Source organism: Macrobrachium nipponense, chromosome 30 (genome assembly GCF_015104395.2).
Source record: "Macrobrachium nipponense isolate FS-2020 chromosome 30, ASM1510439v2, whole genome shotgun sequence".
NCBI lineage: Eukaryota > Metazoa > Arthropoda > Malacostraca > Decapoda > Palaemonidae > Macrobrachium > Macrobrachium nipponense.
This window is the reverse complement of record NC_087218.1, coordinates 57,866,658-57,876,276: the sequence shown is the minus strand read 5'-3', so window position 1 is coordinate 57,876,276 and position 9,619 is coordinate 57,866,658. Positions and strand designations below refer to the sequence as shown.

At 38.5% G+C, this 9,619-nt stretch overlaps 1 long non-coding RNA gene across 1 annotated transcript in view; it reads right to left on the bottom strand.

Moving 5' to 3' along the window:
* Positions 1-451: 451 nt before the first annotated feature.
* LOC135202556 (uncharacterized) overlaps positions 452-9,619 on the bottom strand; it is a 105,132-nt gene continuing 95,964 nt past the window's right edge. Inside the window, exon 2 of the long non-coding RNA XR_010311758.1 lies at positions 452-5,661. This is a non-coding gene — a long non-coding RNA (uncharacterized LOC135202556). The remainder of the gene's footprint in view (positions 5,662-9,619) is intronic.

Here is a 9,619-nt window from a genome sequence, read left to right as displayed (position 1 = left end):
AACGAGTCCTGGGTTGCCTTTCTTTGCAACTTACCACTGCTGGTGGAAAAAGGAACTCATGAACTAATGGGGATCACAAAAGCAATGACTTCTGAGCTCAAGATACTCCTTTAAAGGTAAAGGAACACCAAAGTTCATGTTTTTTAAGGTGGATGCCAACTCCAGGGAGCCACCATAACTGCTCTGTCAATACAAGAAAAAATAGCAAGGAAATCCAAGGAAAGATCAGAGCCATAGACGGATGATCTTGGATATTCTTTGCTTGAGTGCCTACTGCACAATCCAAAAAGCTGATCACTTTAAACACCTTGTGAGATTTCTTAGAAACTTGGCTGACAAAAAAAAAAAAAAAAAAAAAAACTTTAGCAGTTGAGAAAAACAGACCTGTATGTAGGCTCAATAAGACCTGAAGAGTCCCCTTGGAATGAGGCAAATGTGGCTAGAGAGGGGGCTTCTACCATGGTGTAATATGAGTTTTTCTCTTCAATAAGTACAGAGGGAAACAGAAGGCAGCCTTCCCTTGCTCTCTTTTGTCCGCTAACCAGCAGTCTACAAAGTAGATAGCACCACATTGGGTAATTTAACTGTATCTGAGGATAAACTACTCACTAGGAAGGCTGGGAAGTTCTCCAAAAGGAAACGAAGGGAAGCATAAACAGTAGGAGGTGAAGCCTCATCCAGATTTGACTCTCTTCTCCTGCTGACAACCAGGCAACAAAGGAGCCTCTACTGCATTAGAGACAGTGGAAGGTTTGAGAAAAACCTAAAATGACATCCAAACACTGTTGGATGGGAGCCTAAGCTGGGTCCAGTACTGTCAAAGTAGCACTTGAAGAAGCAGATGAAGTAAGTGCTGGTGCAAATGGATGCCAGGGCTTTGATGGGGGCTCAGAAGAAGCAGTATGCTCCACTACTGGGCGCTCACTAAACTCTGGGAGCTTGTTCACTACTGTTTGTCCCCAAACCTCCAGTTGCCTGCAAACTACTGAGCATTCTAACGGCAATGGGTGCTCTGGTGCCAATGGATGCTCTGGTGCCAGTGGGCTCTCTGGCACCTATGGGAGCTCTGATGCTAATGGGTGCACTGGTGCTATAGGGCATTCAGGAACCCGAGAACCGTCCTTAAGTCTTGTATATCATGCCATTGGGCACTCAGACTGAGAAAAATGGACTCTGGGAGAACAATAAATCGAAAACAACTCTCTGAACTATCCCAGGAACAACAATAAGGTCTCATTTCTTTAGCCTTTTTGGGAGGCACCTGAGGGATGCTAGATGCATCCATGCCGACCTTTTCATTGGTTGCTATTTGTCACTGAAGCGCCACTGGCGTCTCTGTTCCGGGCTTGAAGCATCAGAACTATAAGAAAAATGATTACTGGAAAAGGTGTCTTTCAACTGGTTGTCTGTCATCATCTGGGATTTGCTACAGGTGCAGCTGAGAGGCCGATTATACAGTAGACCCTTTGGACTTTGCTGGACTGTCAGGATGTCCCCTCCCAAGGGGAAAATGACATGGACTAAAGCCTAGGACATCCAGCAGGCTGGATAGCCACCACTTCCACTACACCTCCATGAAGTTCTCTTATTAGTGGCTGTCTGTCAAGAACCTGATAGAGGCTCAACTGAAGAGCAGTTACCTGGAGCCAAAACCTGACAGAGACACAGCACTAGGATCCATAACTCAAGAAGTCAGGACAAGCGCACTATATGGACTCCTTTTCAATAGTTGTCTGTCAAAACCTGCAGACAACAGGTTCAACTGAGGGGTAGGGCAAACCCCTATGAACCCCATAGACTGACAGTATGCCTCCTCCCAGGTTTTGGGGAATATGACGGGGACTGGGTTTGGAAATTCAATACAGACGGAAAGCTACACCCTCCATTACACATCCAGTAAGATGCTTTTCCTATGGCTGTCTGTCAATAACTGGGACCAGCAACAGGTTTATCTGAAGGAGTGACTAATCATGTGTATCACCCCTTGACCTCCCTTGGACTTCCAGGTGCATGGGAGTCTGACAAGGACCTTTTGTCTAGGAGAATCGAGGGATGAATAGCCACCTCCACTGCACAACACTTCAATATCACAGGGTTAACATTTCTAACTCTGCCACAAAACTGACAATGGCATGGGAAGAAGCGAGGAAGCCCAGTGGGAAGCAAGTGGATAACATTATATGGCTAGTAGTAGTTGAGAAAATAATGTGTGCTGACTATACCCTTTATTTGGTTCATGTACAGCCCTCCACAGGGTTGAATCCCTCCAGAGGTTCTTATAGTTTTTTAAAATAAGGTGTTTTTTATATTTTATAATTGTTTTTAAGTGTTTTCTTGTCAGCCTCACATTCGTCCAGCGAAGGAGTCTATTTTCTTCTTGTATGATCTTCAATTTAGGCAAATGATATTGACCATGGGCAATCATGGACACTTTTGGGAGCTTATGTACAACTCCTGGGCGCCATTGGATGCTTTTGAGCACTAATGAACACTCTTGAGTGCTTATGGATGGTCCTGGGCGCTCATGGACACTACTTATGAGTACTCATGGATGCTCTGGTGCTTGTGGGAGATTTGACGCCCACACCACTGAAGCCTCTGCATCAGACGGTACAAGGCACTAGTGTGTTCCATCGAAATAAATGGAAAAACAATACAAAGTTTAGCCCAGAGGAATGATGTAACATACACTGATAACTTTTAAGCGTAAACAAAGGCCAGTTGATGAAACAACTGAATGATAACAAAACAAGTAAAAACTCATCCTGAGACTTCATTGAAGGTTACTAAATATGCATTCAAGTGGGAATGCACACTACTGAAACCCAGTTAAATAACAGAAAAATATTGAACAAGCTGTCGCCATCAAAGGTGTTTTTCCCATACGACAGCAGGAACAAAACTGAGCTTGCTACTCACAGTCGTTCCTATTCTCCCGCTAGTGGGCGGGACTGGTCACCTACACAATAGTGGAAGTGTTATCCACGACATTTTTCATTTAAGCTGCCGAATAAGTGGAACTTATAGCTATGTAATTACTGGGTAAGTTACATAATTAAAAATAACAAGCACTTTAGCAATTAAAAATATATATTGTGGTATCTAATAAAAAGCAGCAGAGCTTCAGATTGGATACAGTATGCACTGCATTAGGGTTGGATACAGGTAATGTTGAGAAGGATATACCCTTTAAAATGTGTGGGAACACAAACATCAAGTACATTCATCTGTTTTCACTCAACATTTCTTTGACCAGAAAACCTTTTTTAATGTATGACAGATCAAACGTTACTTTAAAGCAGACAGGAATTCCTTAATGCAGATTTCAACATTTTTCCTAAATTCATACAAACCAACTTCATGGATGACCTGCTCTACTATACCTTCTACCAATAGCCATGGAAGAATTTCTTAATTAAACTATAAATACAAAAGTTACTTTTCTCCTGGTTTTCACGAAATATTTTTCTTCACTAAAAACAGTAAAAGAACCATTTAATTTTTTGCTTTCTACCCCTTAAGAGGAGATATAATCAATCATTTAGAATTCAAATAATGATTTATCTATGGCAGAAGGCCAAAAAGGTTGTAGTGTGAAGTCCACATTATACGGCATAAAAGGGACTAGAATTGAATTGTAAAAATTATGTGGGTTCATCCAAATTATGCTGTATGGCATACGTCAATCACACGAAAGAGAAGGAATGAATGTGGCAGTAAGGATCTATCATAAACATGATACTCATGACAAGGAGTGCTTAACCTACTAAATGTTTCCTTGATTGTAACACACGGTATTCCTGAATACTATACGTAACATCTTCAATACAGTATGCTACAAAAGCAATAAGTGTCTTAGATTATACCAGAGAGCAAACTTTGCAGTTTTGGTTTTGTATAAAAGATAGGGCTAATTCTGCCTCAATAATGAGGCAACCTACAAAGACAAATACCAACAATTTTAATATTTACATTCAAGAATCTGAACGTAGATGGATTCAAAGTAGTAAATATTAAAGGACAGCTGAATGTAGATGAGTTCAAAGTAAACTAAATGCCTACAGAAGATGGGGCCTGCCAATCAACTTTATACAATGAATGTGAATCACCATTTAGCCTTTTAATATTACAATATAAAAAATCAAAAATTTTCAAACTCAAATGAAAAACAACATAGTACAACCTTCAGCTGGCACCAATGATTATCATACAGGCACTGTCTTTTCAATTCACAAACCTACAGAATATCCAAACACTCAAAACATAAACACACAGATAGTGAGAGGTAGAAATTTATCAACAAATATTACAAAATTTATACAGAAATATGAACAAATTACTCAACTGCAATATTTATAAAAGGTTATACATTTCCCATTTGGAGGGTCCATAAAAAATGCCACCATAATGTAATGGGAGCAATGGGAATGTAAATAAATGTATCTACACAAACAAAAAATCTGCATATCAAATATAATGCATAAGGTAAAAGGAAGGTATGAATAACAGGTATAATCACAGCTCTGTCACAGAGACCTTCAGTGAAACTATGCTTTAATTGTAATCACACTGAAGATAGCACTGTATGAACATAAAATTAATATCAACCAAGCTCCATTTCTATCTTTAAGGCACTGCAACATGGCCAGTTTCTAGCATAATTTTGCATCTTGCCACCTGAGTTTTTATGTAACAGCCATTGGTGATGGCAAAACTGAAGTCTCTTGTATACTTATCATCTTGGGGCCAAAGACTGGGACCTTTGTTTGTGCAGGAAGAATGGCTAATCCAGTATGTTCAAAGTCAACATTAAAATTCAATTTAGCACAATACAAACATAGTTAATTAATATTAGCAGTGTTACTGTATGAAAATTTTTAAGATCAAATGATCTTTTTAATGACTTTGTTGCAAAACAATAATTTAAGTTTTAGCATTTGGCCAAGTCTACAAAATGTGGGAAACAGTTGTTTTTAGCCAAATGGATAAGATGGCAATTCGCACTTGCAAAATGATCAAACAAGACATTTTTACATCATGACGTGTATTGCCTAGTAGGATACTTACCTGCCTTTGTGGCAACATACACACCTTTGGGCTCTTATTGGTGCCAAGATATTGGAAGATGGTGTATAAAAAACTGTCCATGTGACACTGCCTTTACAAATGGGCTTTCAATCTTCAAACAAAAATGAATTACAGCTTCTCCAATACAGCAGCACTTACTCATAATTCTAATTACTGTATTAAACAGTACTGTGAAAGCTTCTCTGATTTGCATATAATACTATAAATCATACTCAATGGACCTAAAAATGATTGCGTTTCCAACATCATGAGGTCTCTCTCTCAATATGTTAATACACTGATTCATGTGTATTACATCAACTCAAATAACAAATGACAGTCAAGCTCTCACCTTGTACAAAGGTAGGTTCACACTACCTAAAGCCGCACTTTTCTGAGGATTTTCCCTTGATTACTGGAGCATAATTTCTAATGCAATTTATAAAATCTACCATGGCATGAGTAAGAGCTTGATCAATGACATACTGAGGAATCCAGCCTTTCAAGTCTGTATCTAGGAGCCACTGAAAGGAGCACTTCTTTGTTGTTCCGTCTACTGGTCGAAATACCCAACACCCTGGCCCATTTTCACCTCTGGAATAAGTAAGAAAAAGCAGGTTCTATAAATATTGACTCAAACATGTTTTAGCAGCTCTGAGCATGAATCAAACGAGTACTTGATACTGGAAAAACTATATTTGGTAGCTGCTGTGAGTCCCCAACAAAGTTACCCTTATGGTCACTGGGGCTCCATATGACACACCAACCAAAATACAGAATTCCCTTGTAGCCAGTCTAGGTTGGAATAGTGCCACTGTTGGTACAGCAATGGAATATAAATGGGGGTATAGCAAGAAGGCTCTTTATTCTTCCTACAATGGCTATCTATATAACCCTTATATATAACCCTTCTCAGGAAAACATTATTCTTAATGAATCTGGCTTCAGGCGCCAGAATATCTGAACTGTCTGCTCTCTCTAGACACCCAAATCACATTGATTTCCTCCCGTCGGGTGAAGTTCTACTATCCCCAGATCGGAAATTCTTAGCCAAGAATGAAGACGCACAAAACAGGTGGGCTCCATGGAAGATTATACCTCTTACACAGGACTCATCATTGTGTCCTATTGTCACATTAAAATCTTATCTGGCCAGAACTCCTGAAAAGTCTTCAGGTCCTCTTTTTATTAGAGAGAAAGCGAACCATTTCCTTAAAAGGAATCAGACAACAAATCCTTTATTTTATTGAACAAGCCAATCCGGATTCAGTCCCCCTCACGTCCATGATATCCGGGCAGTGGACTACCTCAATAACTAGTTTCACAATATGAACTTTGAGGATCTTAAAAAATGTACGGGTTTGGAAATCCACGGCAGTATTTAGACGCCACTGTCTAAAGAATTTAGAGGCCCTTAAATTTTCAGCAGTGGCTGCAGGGAGCATCGTCTCCCCTGATACGGCCTGTAAGCACTCGATGTTTAGTCCAGCAGAGCAGAAAACAGAATGAAGGGATTAAGTAAGTCGTTCCTAATACAGGCAGTCACCGGTTATCGGCAAAATTCAAGTTGTGCGAATTCACAATAGAGCTAAATTTTCCTTGGAACCTAACAAATTATCATATACTATTCCACAGACACGCAAAGGCAAACGCAACATTTTTTATTTCCGGAGAAACCCTGCAAAAGTGTTTGTTTATTTTTTTTATGTAATTATAAGTTTTCAAGCTTTTATGTGTAAACTGAATAACATTAAATAATAACACTAATAATTCTCTCTCTCGCTCTCTCTCTCTTTTACCAAGATGAGAGAATTTTTATGGCAAATAATAATAACAATAATACTAATAGTATAATAATAATAATAATAATAATAATAATAATAATAATAATAATAATAATAACAAAAATAATAATAATAAAGGGATTTTGACGTAGGAAAAATCTATTTATGGGCGAGGAAGCCGTGTCGCCCAGTGAAATACGTTCCTTTAGCGCTATTTCTAAGGTAAAATATTGCTAAAATACCAGAGAACTGCTAAATTGGACATGCCAGAATATTCTGACTCGCTCACCCGACCCTTTTTTAAAAAGGTGTCGGTATGAATCTGGGCGAGTGAAAAACACTACCACAGCCGCCTCTCCAATTAGCCTTTTCCACACCAAAACCTTTTAGAAAAGGGGAGCCGTGCTACGGTTCACTTCCCTGCTACCGCGAAGGTAGCGTCAGTGACGTCATTCCTTTGATAGCCATTGCGAGAGCTGCACAAAATTTTTACGCTCTATTATCCCATACTTCGTGAGCCGAGTAGTATATCAGTACCCTTTATTTGCCTTTTCTTGGATGGCAGTTTTGTCAATCGTGTATATGTTTTATATTTATTATTTTCGTGTATTAGCACAGGGGTTTCCTTTTGAGCATGTGTCTTTGTTTCGTGCCTCATCGGGTACCCACCGTTTATAGTTTTACTGATTTTCATACATACAGTGGAATCTCTACATACGAGTCCGCCTACGTACGAAAAATTCCGGATTACGGAAAAGGGGCAAAGACGACAAAGATTTTTTTGCTTCTGAGTATGAAAATAATTCAGGTTGAGAAAGGGTAAAGTCCGAGATTCGGCTGGGCTGCCGAGAACAATTTTAAAACTGGCGCGGCGCCAACTCAATAGACTCGCCACCATCCTCCCGCTCTCCCATTGGTTCCTGATGCTAGTCACTGCCATAAGATCTTGCTCTCCTATTGGTCAGCATCTCTCCCATCAAGCCTCTATGTAAAGGCGTTCCTTGACCATTTTTAGCGGCAGCATTATCGTAAACACTGGAATTTGTTTGTTCACATATATTTCGTTTGTTAACGTAAATTCGTGATAGTGATTTCACTTTCGTTGTTACTGTAAGTTACTTTATCGTGTTATGTGTGAACTTAATTACTTACGTTATTAGCCATTGGTCCCAAGAATGTTGCTGAAGTTCACAAAAAGAAGAGGATGCTTTCTATGGAGAATGAAGATGGAGATAATCAAGAAGTGTTAATGTTTTCTGCCATTTGTTAATGTGTTTCGTAAAGTTAAGTGTTCATGTTTTCTGCCATTTGTCCTCCTCCTCTGTCGCCACTTTCGGACATCACCTCACTCGAAAGGTAAGGTTCCACATTTTACTATATATGTACGTACAGTATTTCTTGTACCATGTACACTAATACACTTTATTTACAGGTACATACTACAATAAAGGTTATGTTAGGTAATGAATGGTCCAAATTGTTGTATTTCATTGTTTATTGGTCAATATAGCTTTATTATAAAATTTACTTTGGTGTTTTTGTAGCGCTTGGAAACAAATTAGGCATTACATGTAAAACGTAGTTCGAGATACGAAAATCAGGTTACGAAGGCCGCTTCGGAACGGATTAATTTCGTATCCTGAGGCACTACTGTATTTCGTTTGTTAACATAAATTCGTGTTAGTGATTTCACTTTCGTTGTACTGTAAGTTACTTTATTGTGTTGTGTATGAACTTAATGACCTATGTTATTAGCCATCGGTCCCAAGAATGTTACTGAAGTTCACGGAAAGAAGAGGATGTTTTCTATGGAAACGAAGATGGAGATAATCAAGAAGTGTTAATGTTTTCTGTCATTTGTTAATGTGTTTCGTAAAGTTTAGTGTTAATGTTTTCTGCCATTTTTTAATGTTTCGTAAAGTTAAGTGTTCATGTTTTCTGCCATTTGTCCTCCTCCTCCGTCGCCATTTTCAGACATCGCCTCACTCGAAAGGTAAGGTTCCACATTTTACTACATACATAGTAAAGTGTACAGGGTACAGTATTTCTTGTACCCTGTACACTAATACACTTTATTTACAGGTACAGTCACGGTTAGGTTAGGTATTGAATGGTCCAAATTGTTGTATTTCATTATTTATTGGTCAATTTAGCTTTATTATAAAATTTACTGTGGTGTTTTTGTAGGGCTTGGAACGAATCAGGCAATTTACAGGTAAAACGTAGTTTTGGATACAAAAAAATCAGGTTACAATGGCCGCTTTGGAAAGGATAATTTCGTAACCTGAGGCACTACTGTAAATTATATTGGCTTCAATTAAGTAACTGACATAGTATACTTTTTTCAAATAAATATTTCAGTGAAAGTGCTGATTATGGAATTTTATAATAAAATTAATATCAATAATACTTACCTGTATAATTTATCTAGCCCTAAATCCCAAAAACCATGCCAAAAATTTACCACATTGGCAACCCTGCTACCTCTTCTTCTGTCTGCCAGTTGGCAACACTGCCAAACACAACCTTCCCTTGAAAATCAGTTGTGATAGTCAGATCATGGTAGGATGGGTGGGACTAGATAAATTATATACAGGTAAGTATTATTATTATTTTATTTTATTACAAAAATTCCATATTAATAAGCATTACCTTAATATAATTTATCTAGTCCGATTAACCACATTGAAAAGGAGGGAGGAATCTGAATAAAATTTCCTTTTCAGGCAGAATAGGAGGAACCAACCTAATCCAATAAATGGAAAAGG